Source organism: Eptesicus fuscus, chromosome 18 (assembly GCF_027574615.1).
Source record: "Eptesicus fuscus isolate TK198812 chromosome 18, DD_ASM_mEF_20220401, whole genome shotgun sequence".
Lineage (NCBI taxonomy): Eukaryota > Metazoa > Chordata > Mammalia > Chiroptera > Vespertilionidae > Eptesicus > Eptesicus fuscus.
In genome coordinates this window covers 8636440-8655759 of record NC_072490.1, presented here as the reverse complement: position 1 = coordinate 8655759, position 19320 = coordinate 8636440, and the positions used below count along the sequence as shown (strand labels likewise).

Genomic DNA, 19320 nt, shown 5'->3' with positions numbered 1-19320 from the left:
ACAAAATAGGAGGGCAAAGGATAGGATCAAGCCCTAACACAGCAGACTGAATATTCTCATTCCAAACTTCTCCAGCAGTACTTACTCATAAGACTATGCCAATAAGGAGAGAACTGTCTAACCTGTAGAAAATGAGGTAAAACAGAAAGTTAAACTTTAAAGTTCAACCACTCTGCTTTGGTCCAAGTAAAAAATAAATGAATAAAAAAGGCTACACAATATTTTGACTATTGCGAAAAGAGACCCACGAAAACATTACACTCTGCTACATAATTTGACCACAAATTATTTAATCCATTGTCCTAACTCTAAAATGAACTTTTTCTCTCACAGGATGTAAAGCCCAGCACGGGGAATACGGTCAATGACATTGTAATAACTATGTATGGCGTCAGGTAGATACCAGACTTACTGGGGCGATCACTTTGTAATAACATCTAATCACTATGTTGTATAGCTGAAACTAATATAATATTGTATGTCCACCATAATTGAAAAAAATAATAAATAAAATGAACTTTACCTAGATAAATTATACAGTAAAACTTATGTAAAATATAATCTCTAATATGGAAGGACCGACGTGGCTGAATATTAATTAAGCTCAGTTAGATCTATTATTCAAACACGTTCCCCTTGCTGTGCAATATGAAGACAATATGGTGGCCTGAAAGGTGTGTGTACACAGAGGGGGGCGGGACATCAGAGAGGAGCTGGGATAGCACCCTAAGATTTGGCATTTCAAAATACCACATGGTCAACTTTTCTCTTAAATCCACCATAAAGGTACACTTTAAAAATGATCAAAATTTATTTATTCAGCAAATATAAGGAGCAGCATCACAACGCAATGGGTCCAGTACCACAGGATCTGGAGCCCAACCCATGACCCAACTTCTCAAACAGGCAGGTCTATATTAAACAGAGATACTGGCCACCCTGGACAGTGGCTGTGCAGGCTACGTGGAATAATACATATGAGCAAGGCGTGAGTGTGATCAAAATCACACATATTTGCACACCTTTTCCAGAACTGGCCTTCCTCCCAGGAGAGTCCAATACTGACGGGCTGCACACTCTGCTCCCCATCTTGGTTTGATACCAGTAGCCTCACTCTTAACAGCCCCAACGAACTGCCCCACACACCTCAACTGGACATGCGAGGAGGGTCCCTGCCTCAAGGTGTTTCCAGTCTGGAGTTCACAGGAAGGAGCTCAGAGAAAGTGGTTTTCCTGAGTTTGAACTAAAAACTGAACATGGTTTGGGTGGGAAAGAGGCTTTCCAGCAGAGACCCGAGAGGGCTGGGTGTGTCTGGGACAAAAACACATGCGGGGCACAGGAGACGAGGTCAGACAGGGAGGCACGGGGCAGATACCCACCGGCCCGGCACGTCGGTTGATATTCCTCAGGGCTGGCTAGCTCTGCCTGTGCTTAGAGGTCACCTTCCTGACCACCACACTCTCCCACACCCCTGTGCTCTCTCGCAGCACCCCGTCCTTTTTCATTACAGCCCTTATCACAGTCGTGGTTATATAACTGTGTGATTATGTGATAAATAATCTGTGTTCCCCACTAGAATAAATGCTAAGTTCAGTCCAGGTAAGGCCCGTGTCTGTTTTATTCAGTTCTGTATCCCAGAGCCTGCTGAGTATATCGTCGACCCAAAATCTACAGATAACATTTTATGAAGCGAACAAATGAAAGCTGGCACGAAGAAGCCGAAGGAGCGTCCTGAGCCGGGCACAGCAATCAGAGATGACAGTTCAACAAACCACTCTGGCAGCAAAGTGGAGACGAGACCAGAGCTGGGAGCCAGGGAAGGAGACAGCTGAGAATGTCTCAGGTGAATGAAGACTTAAAGGTGAGGGCCGCCAGGATCTGGGCAGTGAGGAGGAGGAGGAGGAGGGGACGGAGGAGACACATTTTGGAAGCAAGAGTCTACGAACTCAATGCTCAGGGGCAGATCAGAGGGGATCGAGGGTGAGTCTGGTGGAGAGGGGTAGCAGGTGGCGCCACTCACTCGACCGGGAACACAGGAAGGAAGACACATTTCCTGAGCGTCTGCTACATGTGAGTACCGAGTAGAAGAGGTGCTTCTAGCCCTCAAGTTCTATGACTGTAAAACAATTTAGATCCAACCCAGCTGCATTAAAATGGGATGGTTTCTATTCACAGGCAGACAAAAACCCACAAACTGAAGTTTAGATTTTGTTCAAGCTTCTTCATCGACATTCTTCCCGGGTACACTGGCTATGCCCAAGGCATTCCTCTGGTCTGGGGACGGAGAAATCAAAGGTCTCTGCCTTCAAGGACCTGGCCGCCTTTTGGGTTTGAGAAAGGTAATTCCGTGAACGGAGGCCCACGGAGGCCCACGGAGGCTAGGCCTGGCCCAGCGGCATGTCCTGTCACCTACACTCCGGAGGGCCCATGTGTGGCCGTAGGAGCCCGCCTTTAGCAAGACAAACAGACCAATCTCGCCTGAGCCTGGAGACACTCCAGAACGTAAGACACCACAGCGCCTGGGCAGACCATGCCCTCTGACTTTGAAACGGCGACTGAGGAGCCACGGAGCGGCAGTTTGGGGGCCAGGACACAGCACGGAGAGGGAATGAGGCCTGGCTTGCCGTGAGAGCCTACCTGAGCAGAGGCCCAATGCTGCAGGTGCCAAAGCAGACTCTCGGGAGGCTCTGGAAGTGACAGCAGAGAAATACATGTTCAGGAACAATAAAGCAGAAATCCTCTTTAGATGCGTTGCTCCCATACCACCAGCAAAAAAAAAAAAAAATGGTTTCCCATGGGACGGAAGGCCTCTACCCCAAGCACATGTACAGAAAAACTGACGAGGAAGGGGCCCACAGTGTGGGTAACGTAGCCTCAGGTCACTGGTGCAGACAGCGCACCTCCAGCGTCCACTCAGCGTTCACGGAGTCCCAGGCGCTTCACATCAGCTCCTCCCAAACTATAGCAAAATACCCGGACACGTCCCCCTCCATCCCCAAAGCTGTTGCCCTACTCCTCCCCCTTCCTTTTCCTATTCTTTAAAAAAAGAACAGCTGCGCTCTTTCTACCTCCACCCCCTTTCACCCACTTGGATCTAAGTTCTCCCTCCACCACTTGGCCTTGACTTCTCAGCCTCCCTGAACTCTGAGAGCCCTTCCCCCTTTTCTCCACCTGAGAACCCCACCTGTCCTCCAAGAGCAGTTCAGCCATCTCCCCCTCTGCGAAGCCTTCCCAAGTCAGACTCCTTGTCCCCATCTCTGTGCTTCTCTGCGGGATCTGCCCAAGCCTCACCGAAGCATTCACCAGACCCTACTGTTCACCTTAGTGTCCCCAACAGCCTGTTAAGCTATTGCTACCCTCTAACCCGGTGCCCCAGAAATAGACACACAAAGGCTCCATGAATAAATGATCATAGGTTAAGTTTACATTCAAAACTGCTAGAATCCAGTCAACATTTCCACCTACATTGCTCTAAGAATTGACCTGCACATACGTGCAGGCTGGGAAGTACCTAAATTCTCAATAATAGTTTCCTGAGAAAAGCATGTTGGCTAAAACTCTGTCTTTTGGTTGGTAAGCAAAAAGAGCTGGCATACAGCTAAATCAAGACTTTAAGAGTTCCTTACCTATGTTTTTAATTTCTATCATTCTGACCATGTGCAAAGTTCACTTGTACCCTTTTCTTCCTAAGCAGTGCAATGAGCTCCTAGGCTCAGACAAGCTGCTGCAGCGAAGAAATCATGCCTTCTTTATGCCAAAGCGTAGACCCATGGCTGCTGGATATCGACAAAAATAAACACCTCTTATTTTCTATTTAGTTTCACTTTCATACGGAACAGCCGCAGTAAACTTTAGACAAATAGTATTTCCTGCGCCGAATAAAAATATGAAAGCCTTTCCATATTAACAAAGACATTTAAAAGCCTTCATTTCAGGATTCTGGGATTATATTGGAACCACAAAGGCCCATCTAGATTGCAGTTCGAGAAAAATGAAAATCAGTATAACTTCTGAGTCCTCAGAGGTTTTATATGAATGGATCTCACTGCAAGAAATTGTATCCAGAATAGTAAAAAAAAAAAAAAAAAATTAATAGGGCGAGAGTAATTTTTTGTGCATAAAATTTAAAAAAGAAACAACGATACGTTTGCAAAAGGGAAAGGTGGCACACAACGTTTCTGCCTGGAAAGCCTGGGAGATGGAGCGTTAAGAGAAGTGAACACCGTGCATTTCATTTTCAGTCACCACACGGCTTCCATACATGACCTTGGGGATGTCATGTGCCTTCTCTCATTTCTAGTTCTGTAAAATGGGAATGTCATCTGTTTTCCTGGGGAAAGTTAAACAGCCGGATAAAAGAATCAATACTTTTTTTTTTTAAAAAAAAAAAAGGGAACTTGTCTAATTAGTAATGCTTTAAACACCACTTGTACAGTACATTCCTCTTCGGGAACCCGATTCCAAGAGAAATATTTAAGCAGACGTTGAAGACAGATTTCCTTAAGGGAATGATTTTATAAATCTGGAAAGCAATGTAACAAGATTATAAATTAACAGAGTGGTTGTTACATAAGCCTTGACAAGCCCAGGCTTTAAAGTACACTGATATACATTCTGATAAATTAGACTGACTTGGGAATAGTGTCCCAACTCTGTATACTGAACCCAAGCTGAGGAATCTGATGTTTGATAGGAATTTGGTGGAAATTCAATAGAATGTCCAACATTTGGGGTTCCATCGCTTGCAAGCTATGCTTCACCTTTCACCATAAAATGAGAAAGGCATTAAGTCAGCTTTAACATGGGCTCCTAAGACTCTGAGAATGCATCCAATTAAATGGGGGACGGGAGGTGGGGGTGGGGGGGGAGTAACTTGACAGTTTGACAGGTCCCATATCCACAGACATCTACAGATTTAAGAGCCCTACTGATAAATTCACTGGACTTGAAACCAAGTCCCTAGGAAGCTATTAGATTGCATCTGGTCCAACTGTCAGGACTAGCACAGCTTCAGGAACCCCCCAGGGGAGAAAAGGCTGTCACTTTCCTGGATCCCAAGTCCCAAGTAAAAGGCAGCAGGTTTTTTGTAAAATGGTCCAGAAAGAAATCAACAGGCGATGACTACGGAAAAGAACGGAGGTTTCCCAATCTGAAAAATTCTAGCTCTCCCTCGGGAATGGCCCTGCTCCTCCTTCCTTACCCCGTTGCCCTTTCTCTACCGACAACAATATCCCCATTCTATTGTAAGGCTGCAGTTTTTACCGAGGAAGCCCCTTGCTGCAGCCAGATTTCCAGATTCGTTTGGAAAAAGGAAAACACGTTCGGAGCACACACACTGCATGGGGAAAGCTGGGCGCGGGGAGCCCGGCTGGGGCGCGGGGCCCTGCGGGCGCCGCACTCGGCCCGCTCCGGGGCGGGGAGGGGATGCGGGCGCCTCCCGAGGTGCCGCAATCCCGCCGCGGCCGCAAGGGCAGGGCCTCCCGGGCGCCCGCGGCCGGTCGCCGCAGTGACGGCTCCCGCCCGGGCCCCGCCGCCGCCTCGCTGCCAGGCCCGCGTCGCCGTCGCACCGGGTCGGGGCCGCCGCAGCAGCCCGGGCCCCGCATCTGCCTTGGGCCCGCGCTGCAGCCGGCGCGGGGAGCGCGGAACGCGCAACTTACTTTCCGCCAGCGGCGGGCGCCCCTGCACGGGCGGCCAGCCCCGCAACGGCGGAGGCCCGCTCCGCACCCCCGCCCGGGGCCGCCGCACTCGGCCGCGATCGGCGCTCCCCCTACCTCAGCCCGCAGGCGGGCGTCCGTCTGCAGCGGCCGCGGCTCCGAAGACTCCCTCCCGGCCGCCGATTCCCCGCACCCAGAGCTAATCATAATACCGAGCAGGCGGGCGGCCGGCAGCGGGGAGGGGCGGGGCCGAGCTGCGCCTGCGCGGGCCGCGCGTCACTGTGACGCGAGCGCAGGGGCGGGGTCTCGGGAGGGGCGGGGCGGGGCGCACCTGCGGGCCCTGGTGTGCTCGGGGCTGGAGGGCATCCTGGCAGCGTCCCGGCCGCTGTGAGTCTGCGGTGCGGCGGGCGGTTAGGAGGCCGGCGAGGAGCCCGAGGGGGATCGGGGACGGTGAAGGAGGAAGCACCAGGGACTCGGGATCATGGCCGAGAAAAGTAGCGCGAGCTGTCGGGGGAAATCGGAGGGAGGGGGAGTAAATCTATGTCCTGGGGCGGGGGTGCTGAAGGTGGCACGCACTTGATACCCTTTTAAAGGTTCATCCCAGCTTCCGTCCGGGTTTAATCAAGGAGAGAAAAAAAAAATTAAATATACATTCATATATATGCACACAGTTGTTTTCCTCTAGAGTTTGTTCTCCCTGGGAACCCACATGGGAGGAATTTTAATTTTGTTGCTATTTAAACAAAAGGAGAAAAAGCTCAGCATCTGAATGCAGCTCTGGCTTTATTTATTTTTTTTAATTACTTTATTGATTAAGGTATCACATATTTGTCCTCAACCACCCCCCCCCCCATTCCTATCCCAAACCCCTCCACACGCATGCCCCCACCCCCCTGTTGTCCGTGATCACTGGTTAGGCTCATAGGCAAGCACACAAGTCCTTTGGTTGATCTATCTCCCTTATCCCCACCCTCCCCTACCTTCCCTCTGAGGTCTGACAGTCTGATCGATGCTGTTCTTGTTCAGTCTATGTTGTTCGTCTTTTCCCTCTCTGGCTTTAAAGGCCAGCGGGAGACAGGGCTCGGCCAGGCTGCCTCTTCCTGAAACAGCGTAGAAAGGCAAAAGGTCGTGGAAAGTATTAAAGCGTATGAAGTCACACGCCAGGCATTAACCGTGGCCCTGGACAGTTCAGCTCCCGAATGGGCTCCTGCCTCCCACCTTGGACGTGGACGCTTGGTGCTCAGGGAGTCGAGCAACCCCGCCTGAGGCCAGGGTTCACCAACCTGCTTTTCCCTTTCTGTTTCTCCCTTCTTTCCAAAGATCACCATTCAGGGGGGGAAATGCCGGGCTCATGGTCTCCCAAGGGAGCGCCAGTGGTTGAAGGCCTCCACCTCCACCGCCAGGTCTGTAGCCCCTGAGCTATAACAGTAACCACAAAACAACGGCTGTAATAGTCAAGCCCTCAGAAGACAGTGTTTATTTATATTGCGGCTGTGTAACTCCGGTTTTGAATACATTCTGTAAGGGAAACAAGGGGCATAAGAATAGCAGAACAATAAATGAAAAGGAACAGAATAAGAAGTTGATGTAAATAAAGTCAGTCCCAACTCTCTTCCAGAGAGAGGGGTGCAGAACCGGGCGTGCGGTAAATCACTTATTCGTCCCCAGCGTTTCTTGAGAAGCCGGAGTGCGGCTGGCAAGAACATGACCCGTTTTGGGTTCCACACCGTAAAGGTGGCGACGTGATCTGATTATGCTTCGGCAATATTTAAAAAAAATGCTCCAGTACAAAGTAATGTGTTATTACTTAATTTTGAATTTAAGCAAGTATGTTTATTGGTAAGGAAGAAACCCCTTCTCCCAGTCTGCCCTGGAGCCGGCTCCAACACAAACTGCTTTTTAAAATGTTAGGTCTTTTTATGGACTGGTGGGAAGCTTTAATTAGATATACAGCACTCTGCAAAACAAGATGGAGCACGCAGGCTTGCGGTACAGACTCTGCGACTCAGATCTCAAAAATAACATAATGCCACCAATTGAAGGAAGAAGTTGTTTATTGGAGGGAAACCAGGGAGATGCTACAAATGAGCTCAAGATGTGAAAAGCAAGAAGATTCATGGAAGAGTTGCTGTTTTTATCTTAGGGCCCTCCAGAAGCAGCACGTGTGGCAAGGTGGTCTGCTCGAGATAGTGTCAATTTTCGTAATTTATTAAGAATTTTAAATATATTTAAAACAGCAGGGTACTGGACATTCACATACACCTCCGTTTTGAGTTGTAACATTTCATGCAGTGGTTTCCTTGTCCATGTTTAGTCATTTTGTACATGGATACTTGTGCATTTCTGAATCCTAGCTTCATCACAATAGGACCAAAATACTGCCTCATTGGGATGGACTAAAGAATTCCTCAAAGACTCTGTGGTTTCTCTGTTGTAAGACTTCCACGTGATTCATATGCAGGTTAGCATTTGAGATGGACTGTTGATGGGATTAAATGAGTCTTTCCATGTTATTAGAACAGTGCCTGACACTTAATGAGCAGTACATTAATGAATATTTTTTAAATGAGTACCATAGGATATTGCCAAGATATACAAAGTTTAATTTGGGCCAAAAGAAGCATGCCTGTGTTCCTCCAACAAATAAACCCTGCTTAACCCTTTGTCCAGAGACTCTCACGCAGGCTGCCAAGCCCTTTATGCTCTGGCTCCTTCCTTCCTTTCCTCTGTATCTATTCTCCATGAGCACCATGTCTCCAGCCTTCCCAGTTCTCAGAAAGGGAATTGCTTTTTCACACCTCTGAGCCTTTGGCCATTCTGTTCCCTCTGCCTGGAACTGTCACCCACCCCTTTTCTCCACTTCCTACACTTGCAACCTCCTGAATTTCTACTTACCCTTCAAAGCCCAGCTCTAGTGTCACCTCCTCTGTTCTGCTCCCACCCCAGCCCATCAGAGCCAGGCGTTCTCTGGACCCAAACACCCTGGTACATATCACTTACAATGTTTATCATGGGGTGTTTTTTATTCAATGGAAGTGTAATTGACATAAAATATCATAGGGTTTTGTAACTGTTTACTGTCCCATTTTCTCCCTTTGCAACTTAAACTCCTAGAGGACAGGGATTATATTTTATTCAAATTTCTATTGATGCCACTCATCATTGAGGTTGCAAGCAGGCAGCTCAAGGGCTTGCACCACAGACTTGAATGTTGTTTTTACACAGGCCCTTTAAGAGTATGAATTGGCTGAGAACATTTGAAAATTGAGAGCTCTGTTTAACAATTTTATTGAGGGATAAATTGCATACCATAAAGTTCACCCACAATACATGGTAATTCAATGATTTTTAGTACATTTATAAAGTCAGGCAACCATCACCCCAACCCACTGTTAGAATATTTCCATCACTCCCAAAAAAGTTTTCTCATATGCATTTGCATTCAGTCACATTCTAATTTCCAGTCCTCGGCAACCAATGATTTGCCTTTTCTAGAAATGTCATATAAATGGAATCAGACGAGGTGTAGCCTTTGTCTGGCTTCTTACACTCAGCATGCTTACCCATGCTGAATAGTCTTCTGGTATACCGGTACACTACATTTTCTTTATGCATTTACCAAGTGATGAACACTTCATCTTCCAGATTTTGGCTGTTGTAGATAATGCTGCTATGAATAAATATTTACATACAGTATGTCACTGGGTGGAATTGTTGAGTCTTGTCATAACTGTAAGTTGAACATTTTAAGGAACTGACCATTTGTTTTCTGAAGTGACCGTACCATTTTGCATTCTCAACACCCAGATCATAAAAGGAACAAGACCAGTCCCCCAGAAGCCTCCTTGTGCCCCCAGGGTAGCCGCTCCTGACTCCTTATAACATACTTCCTCTTCTTCAACTTCATGTCAATGGGATCATACAGAGGGTGTGCTTTTGCACCTGCCTTTTTCACTTGCAGCATGAACAGGAAAGAAAAAGAAACTGTGTTTGAGCAGCTCAAATTTTCTAACAAGTGACTCAATTAACTATGAGGAAACCAAGACTGTCAGTGAAGAGATAACCCACCTATCATTAACTACCCCACTTGCCCTTCAGCCATGGACAGTCAAGAGACATGACCAGCAGGACTAGTAACAAGTGTACTTTCTCGTAAGAGATATCCCAATGTTTTAAAGTCAAAGCCACGTGACCATCAAATGTACGGACACGAATGCATGCCCCTTGTGTTGTCTGGAGTGGGATCTCAAGGCCCCTGCTGGGCCAGGCCTTAGTCTTCAGTTGCTGGACTAGAAGGAGGTCTTGGACTGGGTGGTGGGTTCCTCGGAGAGGACCTGGGATGAGCAGGACTCCGAGGCTCCAGGCAGTGGCAGTGCACCTGTCATTGCAGAATAAGCTCAGCATTTTAACATCTGCACAGACTGCTGGCTGGGTGGTAGCGCTGCTCTTTGCCGTGACTGTGAAGGTCGGGTGGCCTCTGGTGAAATTGGCCGCGAGGTATTCTGGCATTGTGTGGATGACTACAGCTCAAATGGGGTATCTGTCCTGACGAAGGTGAGACTGGTCTGTCCCCTTACAGTCAGCAGGAGGTGGGCCACTCGGCAGCACAGAACCCACAGCTGGAGGTGGCATCTGATAACTGGACAGTGCTGAGCTGAGCCATCAGGGCATGGATGTCAAAGCAGCCAACGTTTATTTCCTTAGGACAGTCTTGCAAATAAAGCTTTACTCAGTTCCAGCTCACAGTTCTTTTTAACTGTCTATCCCTGCTTCAAAATCAAGGGCAGTTAGTAATTATGTAAAAATTAAAATTAAAAATAAATAGAAGCAGGATAGGGAAAGTTGATTCAAGACTCAAGACTGACACTCTCCCAGAAATAGTAGCCCTGTATTCACTCCAACTTCCACTTCCTTGCCTGCCTGGGCTGTAGAGATCAGCAAAGCTAACTGTTCACTTTCCCAGCCTCCTTTGCAAGTAGGGGTGACCATATGAGCCAGTCTGGCCAGTAAGATTTGGGTGGAATTCAGCTGGAGTGGTGGTAGGAGGGTATGTGTTTGGGGGTGGGGGGAGAGGGAGTTGGGGAAAACTCTTGCTTTTCTGGTACAAAGGGACAGCTGCAGCTGTCTCTGGCCTCCCTTTCTTCCTGCCCTGATTGGGCATCATGCCTGGAATAGGAACTGCCATCTTGCAACCACCAAGGAGAGACCCAGGGAATCACAGCAGTGCTGGCTCTAGACCTCATGAGCTGCTGAACAAATGCTAACAGCTGCCTGCTCCAGACTTCTTGTTTGGTGAAAAAAACTGGAAAACTCTGTTCATGATGCTTACTTATAGCTGAAAGCGTTCTTAACTAATACAACTAGTATAAACCATTACTTGTCGTGGATAGGCAAAAAGGACAAAGCGGAGGGGCTGTGAGGATTTTCCAAGTCTGGTTAATACATTAGAAAGAAGCTGTGGGCACTCGTTCTCAAAAGCAAGGGAGGCAGCCCTAGCCAGTTTGGCTCAGTGGATAGAGCGTCGGCCTGTGGACCGAAGGGTCCCAGGTTCAATTCCCGTCAAAGGCACATACCTCGGTTGCAGGCTCCTCCCCAGCCCAGAACCTGGTTGGGGCTTGTGCAGGAGGCAACCAATCAATGTGTTTCTCTCACATCGGTATTTCTCTCTGTCTTTCCCTCTCTCTTCCATTCTCCTTAAAAATCAATGCAAAATATCCTCAGGCGAGGACTAAACAAACAAAATCAAGGGAGGCAGCAAGTCCAAACAACACAAGCCAACTTGAAGGGACTTCAAGAAGGGGACAATTCGAGCATCAAAAAACAATTACTTCCATGGATTAAATTGAGATTAAAAATGAATAAAGGAAAATAACCAAGCACTTACCCTGCCTTTCTGATATAACTATATTTTAGAACAGCCAAAGAGGTTTAACTTAAAAAAAAAAAATCTTGAAAATGGAAGAACCACCTAGACTTCAGAAAGTGATGGAAAGATTGGATAGGAGATATGGTAGGAGTTATCCAGGCACCAGCCACCATTTCTCCCCCCCGCCTCCTCCTCCTCCTCTTCCTCCTTCTCCTCCTCTTCTTCCTCTCTCTCCCCACCACCTCGGGAATGGCCAGCCTGAGGTTTTACTTGTCCTCCTCATCTACTCCTCTATCCTGCCCCTTTGAACAGAGGAAAGTTGGGGGTGCGCATGGTGGTGAAAGGAACAAAGACCGCTGGCAAGAGCTGAGCCCTCCTTCCTGGCCCACACTCTCTTACAGTGCATGGAGACTTGACTCACCCTGAAGATGACTAAACTCTGATCCTCAATCAGTACTCCGGGCCCCTCCCAACAGGGGCCCTTTGCCTAGACCTGATGCTAATTAGTAGATCTCACTCTGCAATAAAGAGGATGGGTGTGAGTTATTCATGATAATCCCCATAATTCCTAAATAGTGAACTCTCAGTTAGCTAAGGTAATGGAGTATGTATGTGAGCTCAGAGGCATAGAAGGGCCAGGAAATAAGCAAATCCAAACAGAGTGAAAATAGGATGGTTTCTTTTGCAATCGGTGAGCTATATCTAACTCTATGCCAAATGAGCTCAACCAAAAGGGCCTAATTCAGACTTCAGGGGTTAATCATGGTCATAAACTGGCGGTAGGGTGGTAATCACTAGACTAAGCCAATCCAGGTTTAATGAACATGAAATGTGCCGTCCCTAAATGTCTATAAACTCAGGCTTAAAAAGTTCAAATCATTAATATTTCTAAAAAAGGTACCTTTCAAAAGACTCACCCATTATTAGTTCTGGTAAGAAAATATCAGTTTTATTATCATTGTCTTCATATATCCAACATCCACAATCACCTACCCCAGCTGAAAGGCCATTTAGAAAAGGAGAAAGGCTAGCGACTCTTGGGCCTGAGGCCATGTGCAGGGCTCAGAGGCAGCTACCTCAGCATCCTAAGCATCGGGGACATGAAAACTCTAAGCTGTGTGTTGCCCTCAAGAAGGTTACAGCCCCTTTGCTGCCCAGGTGGTCCAGAGTAGGTGCCAATACACAGCGGAATCATGCAGGATCATTGGTTTCAGAGACAGAGGGGAAAAGGAAGTCTCCACCGGCAGATACATATATTGCTTTTGACCGATAGCTTTTGCCTCTGCAGCTTTCAGATCCACCGGCATTTCAGTTCCACAAGCGCATGAACCTCATGTTTGTTCACCTCTGTAGCTCCAGCACCTTGACTGATGCAAGGCGCACAGGGTATGATCTCAACAAATATTTGTCAAACGAAGGAACCAATGGGCATGCTGTGTCAGACGTATTTGGAGAAAGAAAACTGAGGGGCAGGGATGTGAACTGATTTATTTGAGTGGGTAGTCACCAATTCAGCTTTTGCCCACAGGACTCATTACAGTTAGTTGCTCATAAAACATAGACAAATCCCTGTCCTGGTGTTCTATAATATTTTCTAGAAGGCAGGAAAATAGACAAACATGATTAAATGCCATATACATGTTAGAACTACTAAAGATATGAGTTGACTCATGTCTAAAAAGCAGTGTCTATTCACAAAATTACAGACATGAAGAACATTTCTTAGAAGAGTAGACGCAGGGGGTAGAGCCTCGACTTGGATGTTTTCAACCGTGAGATGAGTCTCAGAGCCCCTTTCTGTTATACCAGGCGGCTGCCTTGCTCTGTAGCCATAGCGTATGTCTGCTAATTGTCTTATATAAGTAGAGGGCACAACAAGGAATTTATATAGGTCAGAGAATATCTTAAAATTCCAAGCAGAAGAGCTGCTAATGAATTTAGTTTAGGGTGTCTTGCCACCAGAAAAATGAGAGACCTTTCCCACACACCTTTGGCTGTTTGCTCGTCAAGAGAAGTCACACATTTTCTCTCTGTAAAAAGTGTCAAAATGGAAAGAAAAGAAAAAAAAAAAGAGCTTTGTGCAGTTTCGCTCCTGATGGGCTGAGGACTGGGACTGTTTTTAAATTTGGAATATATTGCGATTACCCTAGAGAACCATGAGAAAGCTCTACTCGGGGGAGGTGCATGAGGTCATGGCCTTTTGTTCCATGTCAGGGACACCACCCAGGGCGCAGGCTGAGATGCTGAGGCCCAGGCACACACTCACCCGTGGGAAAAGGAAATTGCCCTTGTTTCTTCTGTTTTTAGCAATGCTTATGAGGACTTGCCAAACATTTCTGTGTCTGCTACAGCCACTCCTGTTTGACCTTACACGAGCCTCCAGATGAAGCTCCTAGTTTGCATCTTTACCATGTTGTAGGACTGCCTGCATTGCAAATCCTATTGGCTTTCCCCCGTGGGTAACTTCCGGGTGAATTTCTGAGATGACTCCATTTTGAATATGTGGGTTCCCAAGAAGCCTTGACAGAAGCCTCAGTCCAATGATGTGACTTTGGGTCCTGCTGGGCCCTTGCTTACCTAGAACTCTGAGTGCAGTAGAAGCCGACTTTGAACCTTGACTACTCGAGTGCCGTCCAACCTTGGCCAAGGCCTTGGTCTGGCATTGGTATTCTGAGAGTCATACCACCACCTCAAAGGTTGCAGTTATTAACCTTGAAGGTACAAAGGGCTGAAGGGCTGTAGCTCTTTGGGCATGGCCATTAACATTGAAAATGCTCATGCCTCTATAATCAACAACCCCACTTTCCAGCCCTTTGCGGGTTCTGCCCTAAAGAACACCCCTCACCTGGCACAGAAGGTGTGTTCGAGCAAGTTCTCTGACGTATTACAGGAAATCTGGAAATAATCCAACTGTCCACTAGTGGCTTAAAAAAATGTATACAATGGACTATGATGCAGCTAAAAATGATGAGGTAGCCCTCTGCTTTCTAACAGCAAGTTTCTCAAAACATATTATCGAGTGAGAAAAGGAAAATTGCAGAATGACACAAAAACATGTATGTAAAATCCCAACCCAAATACTCCTATGTGATTTCTCTAGGAACGTGTGTGTGTGCAAATACGGTGCAGGTGTTCTGGGCACAGCACAGCTAAATGAGACGTCAGCCTTGTTGGGGATGTTTTGATATTTTACAATGTATCCCATGCAAACAGTAAAAAAGCACCACCTATAATAGCAGCATATGTATTTATATGTAACTAGGGGCCCGATGCACGAAATTCGTGCAAGGGGCTCGGCCCTTGCAGCCCCAGCTTCGTCCAGAAGGTCGTCCGGAAGGACGTCTGATCTAATTAGCACATTATGCTTTTATTATTATAGATATCTAACGTTTATAAGCAATGTATAATAATTTATAATTATAATAAAATTTATTTTGTAATTTACTACACTTTACAATAGTAACTTGTAACTTTAATTTATGCTATTTGTAATGTATAGAGAAAATACAAGAGAATCACTCTGCAGCATCAAACATACAGATGCCTGGGTCTCACCCCCAGATGTTCTGATTCCTGTATGTTTGGGGTTTGACCCAGGAATTTGCATTTTTCGTGTGGCGACTCCGCTGTTGTTGATGGTCCAGGACCCACACTTTGAGACCATCTTATTTTTAAAGCTTCTCCTCCCACCGTGTGGCATGCATGAACCGCTCAGGGATCTGTGGAAGCAAGATGCTGCCGCTGCGGGTCTGGGAGGGGCTGGCGTTCTGTCTCTAACTGCTAATGCTGCCAGCCCTCCGCCCCACCGTGCAGCCTGCCTAGAGCAGGCTTTGAAATGGGTGGGAGCACAGTGGGGGCAGGAGGAACCTCAGAGAGGAGGGCAGACGTGTGGAGGCAGAATGGGGGAAGCAAAGGGGACCAGTGTGACCCAAGGGGCATCTATGGAGCCCAGGAAGCACCTTGATGTCGGGCTGAGGACCCAGCACTTGGTCCATCGCAGCTACCAGTGGCTTTAGGAAGGGGCCCAGTGTCCTGATCTCAAAGAGAGAAGATACCGAACGTGGGGTGGGAGCTGAGAGGGCCAAGGCCATGGTCCCAGGTACAGGTGTCTGAGGAGCAGCCAGCAATCCAGAGCTGGGCCTGAATGTGGGGTCAGGACTCCCCTGCAAGCCAGGCCCCCTCGCCCAAGCAGGAGGAGGGAGGTGATCCTGGTGCTTCTCTCAGACAGAGATGTGGTCCTGAATCGCAGGAGGCTCCAAGCTGCTTCCTAGTCCAGTCGGCAGTGGACAAAGGGCTGCTGTCCACCTTGTGGGACCAGGGAGTCTCTTCTGAGAGAGAGAAGCCCATGTCACTTCCTTCGGTGTGAAATGGCACTTCCCCAATATGGTAGAAGAAAGCTTTACCATAACAGGATTCAGACTAGCTCGTTCAACTTCCCAGAGGCCATCAGGACAAAGTCCTTGATGCAGGTCAGAATGAGAACATAGGCTGGCGCGAGGCAGGGACGGGGCGGTGCAAAACCCCGGCTTTCCTGGGTCCTGTTCGACTCCTCAGTTGGTTACTTGACTGTGAGTAGCTCATTCTCTGCTTCACTTTGCAGGAAGAGAAGGAGCCACCCACTTTCCCCCCGAACTCCTATCTAGAATGACTTCAAGAGCAGCAGGCTCCCATGAGCACCCGGTCCGCATTTCCGGCTTCAGAGGCAGCTTCTCCCCCTCTCCCAGCGGGCAGCTGAGGTTCAGAGGGGGTCACAGGGTGTGGACAAGGTGACGGGAGAGGCATGACCTTCCCAGTCCCGCCGGACTGCACGTCTCCCTCCCCCATCCCACATGTGACAATGACCAGAGGCCTTCAGGGAACCGAGGGGACCCCGCACTGCCCCAGGAGGACCCGCATGTGATCCATGTCAGCAGCTGTGTGTTTGAGCACGTGCCAGCGGGAGCTTGCTGTCCGGTCTGAAGGAAACACAAGCGGGCACCTGCATTAAAACTTGACGGCCCGGCTCCGATTGCAGCTTAGCGGCCTTATCTTGGCGGGGGAACGGTTACCTACAAAACTGAGAATCCAGTTCTGATGCGGGACTGTGCTGATGGGTCATTATAGCTTTTGCAATGTGATCTTTTCCATTGAAAACAAAACTTACATACACACGCGAATATTTTCTAAACCAAGCTATTTCATTATTTTTCACACGACACTGTTTTTTAATTAGGAAAGCAACGCATGCTATTATGGAAAATGGAGGAGGTACAATAAAGACAAAAGTCACCCGTCATCTCTCTACCCAGAACTTTCTATTTTGAAGAAGAAATGGGATGAATTCTTTTCTTAGAGAAACCATGTATTTGGAATAGGTGTTTTGATTTTCCTAAAAGTTGCAAGGCTAATACAGAATTCCCACATATACAACACCCAGAGTTAACATCGTATATAGCTATGGGGCGTGTGTCAACATGGAGAAATTGACATCGGTACAAAGTTAGCTAAACTGCAAAGTCCATTCCGATTTCCCCAGTTTTTCCACAAAGGCCCTGTTTCTGGCTCAGGGTCCCATCCAGGGCATGGCGTTGAGTAGACTTAGTGCTCAGCTTCATGTCTCCATTCTCCCCAAGGGTATATTCTTTGATATTTTTGAGCTGCCGAATAAAATGTCGAATACCTACATTTGTGCCTGATGTGTGGTATGGCAGGTGTCTTAGTCCTTTTGAGCTGCTACACAATTCATTCGGCCAACAACTACTTCTCGAGTGTCCGACACTGCTGTGCAGGACTGCGTGCACCTGGGAACAGGACCAGCGCTGTCCCCGCCCTCACGGAGCCCGTCACTTCGTGAGGAAGAGACTCCTGTTCACCAGTGACAAACCGCACAGTGAGAGCTCGGCTGGGCGCTGCGAGGTGTGGTCCCAGGGTCTAGGCCGGTGGTCGGCAAACTCATTCGTCAACAGAGCCAAATATCAACAGTACAACGATTGACATTTCTTTTGAGAGCCACATTTTTTAAACTTAAACTTCTTCTAACGCCACTTCTTCAAAACAGACTCACCCAGGCCGTGGTATTTTGTGGAAGAGCCACACTCAAGGGGCCAAAGAGCCGCCTGTGGCTCATGAGCCACGGTTTGCCGACCACGGGTCTAGGAGACCTCACCTGGTGCCAAGGAGGGTTTCCATCGGGGAGTGACATTTAAACTATCTGTGAATGATGGGTGGAGGCTCCGACGAGGCAAAGAAAGAAAGCCGGGCGGAGGACACAGCCTGGGCAGAGGCCTTGAGGGGGAAAGCATGCGGCCATGGTCCCTTGTGCAGAGGAGGAGGCCCTTCATCAGGGTGGTGGACTGGGTGAGTGAAGTTCTCCGTTCACAGTGTATTTCCAGGATGTTTACTTAAAAGAATAGAAACCCAACCAGAAACACTTGCCAACAGCACCACCATGGCCGTCAGTTTCCAGTCGCGATCAGAACGGTGCTTCAGGAAGAAACACAAGGGAAGTCGCGGTCGACGTTGTCGGGACCTCGGCCCCGCCGCCTGCTCCAGCCGTCGGAGAAGGCCTTCAAGCAGCGCCGCACCTTTGAACCAAGAGCAGAAGATGTCCGGCTTATCCGAGAGCAGCATCCGACCAAAATCCCGGTGATAATAGAACGACACACGCGGGGAGAGGCAGCTTCCTGTCCTGGATAAAACCAAGTTTCTTGTACCTGGTCATGTCAACATGAGTGAGCTCATCGAGATACTTAGAAGGCGCTTACAGCTCCACGCTAACCAAGCCTTCTTCCTGTTAGTGAATGGGCACAGCCTGGCGAGTGTGTCCACACCGATATCGGAAGTGTATGAAAGTGAGAAGGATGAAGATGGATTCCTGTATATGGTATACGCCTCTCAGGAGACATTTGGAATGAAATTGTCAGTGTAAGACTAGAAAAATGCATCTGTTCTAGAATTTTTTAAACCCTTACCAATGGGGGAAAAGGGGATGTTACCAACTGAGATTGGATCAGTTCATCTAAAATCACAGATCGTCAAAACAGTAGTGTCTTCCCTAGGAGTTTTAGAAAGTTGTTTGCCTACTTTAAGCAGAAAAACTGAGCTCCAAGCGAGCACATTCAGCTTTGGAAAACTATATTATTTAACCGAGGTTGTCTTGTTTTAAAGTTCAAAAATAAAATACTTTGCATTCTAAGTTACCAATAAAAAATTTTTTTTAAAAAGAACGATGCTTCAGCATCACTGGGAGTCTCCAGGTCACCTACCTTCTCTCCCCCAGCCCATGGGATGGCCCAGCAGGTAGTTACCCAGTCGCTCTGGCTGGAGTGGATGGTGCTCTGCTCTCCTGGCTCAGACCAGCCTCCTCACACTGTCAGTGACACCACCCTCAGCGCCAGGTGGGTCCCTCTCTGCTGCCTGGGGCCCTCCTGCTCTGGCTTCCACCTCGGCTTTGTGCATTGTGACAGCTGAGCCTTGTCACAATGAGCCTGTTCACCGCAGGACACACCCTTTCCTCCTGCAGGGCTCTATAGACCTAGGAGCCTCTCTGCAGACTGCTGTTCTGTGTCACCTGGTAGCTGACTGGCAAGAGGTAGCCAACACTCTCGGTGACTTGGAAGGCCACTGGGGGCTCCCGTGTTAGACGGCAGGCTGGAGAACTAATCTTGGAGCTCCGGGAGGCTGGGCATCAGGCATGGTATGGCCCGTGTGCTGCTGCTACGAGGAGTGTGACCTCCACCTGCCCTGGCATCACTGCGCCCCTCACGCTCTCATCAGTATCTGGAAGGAATGGCCTGGGCATTGACAGGGGGATCTGCCCGT

General features: G+C 48.1%; 1 pseudogene; it reads left to right on the top strand.

Annotated features, from left to right (window-relative positions):
- Positions 1–17799: 17799 nt before the first annotated feature.
- LOC103300163 (microtubule-associated proteins 1A/1B light chain 3B-like) lies at positions 17800–18516 on the top strand (annotated as a pseudogene).
- Positions 18517–19320: the final 804 nt, after the last annotated feature.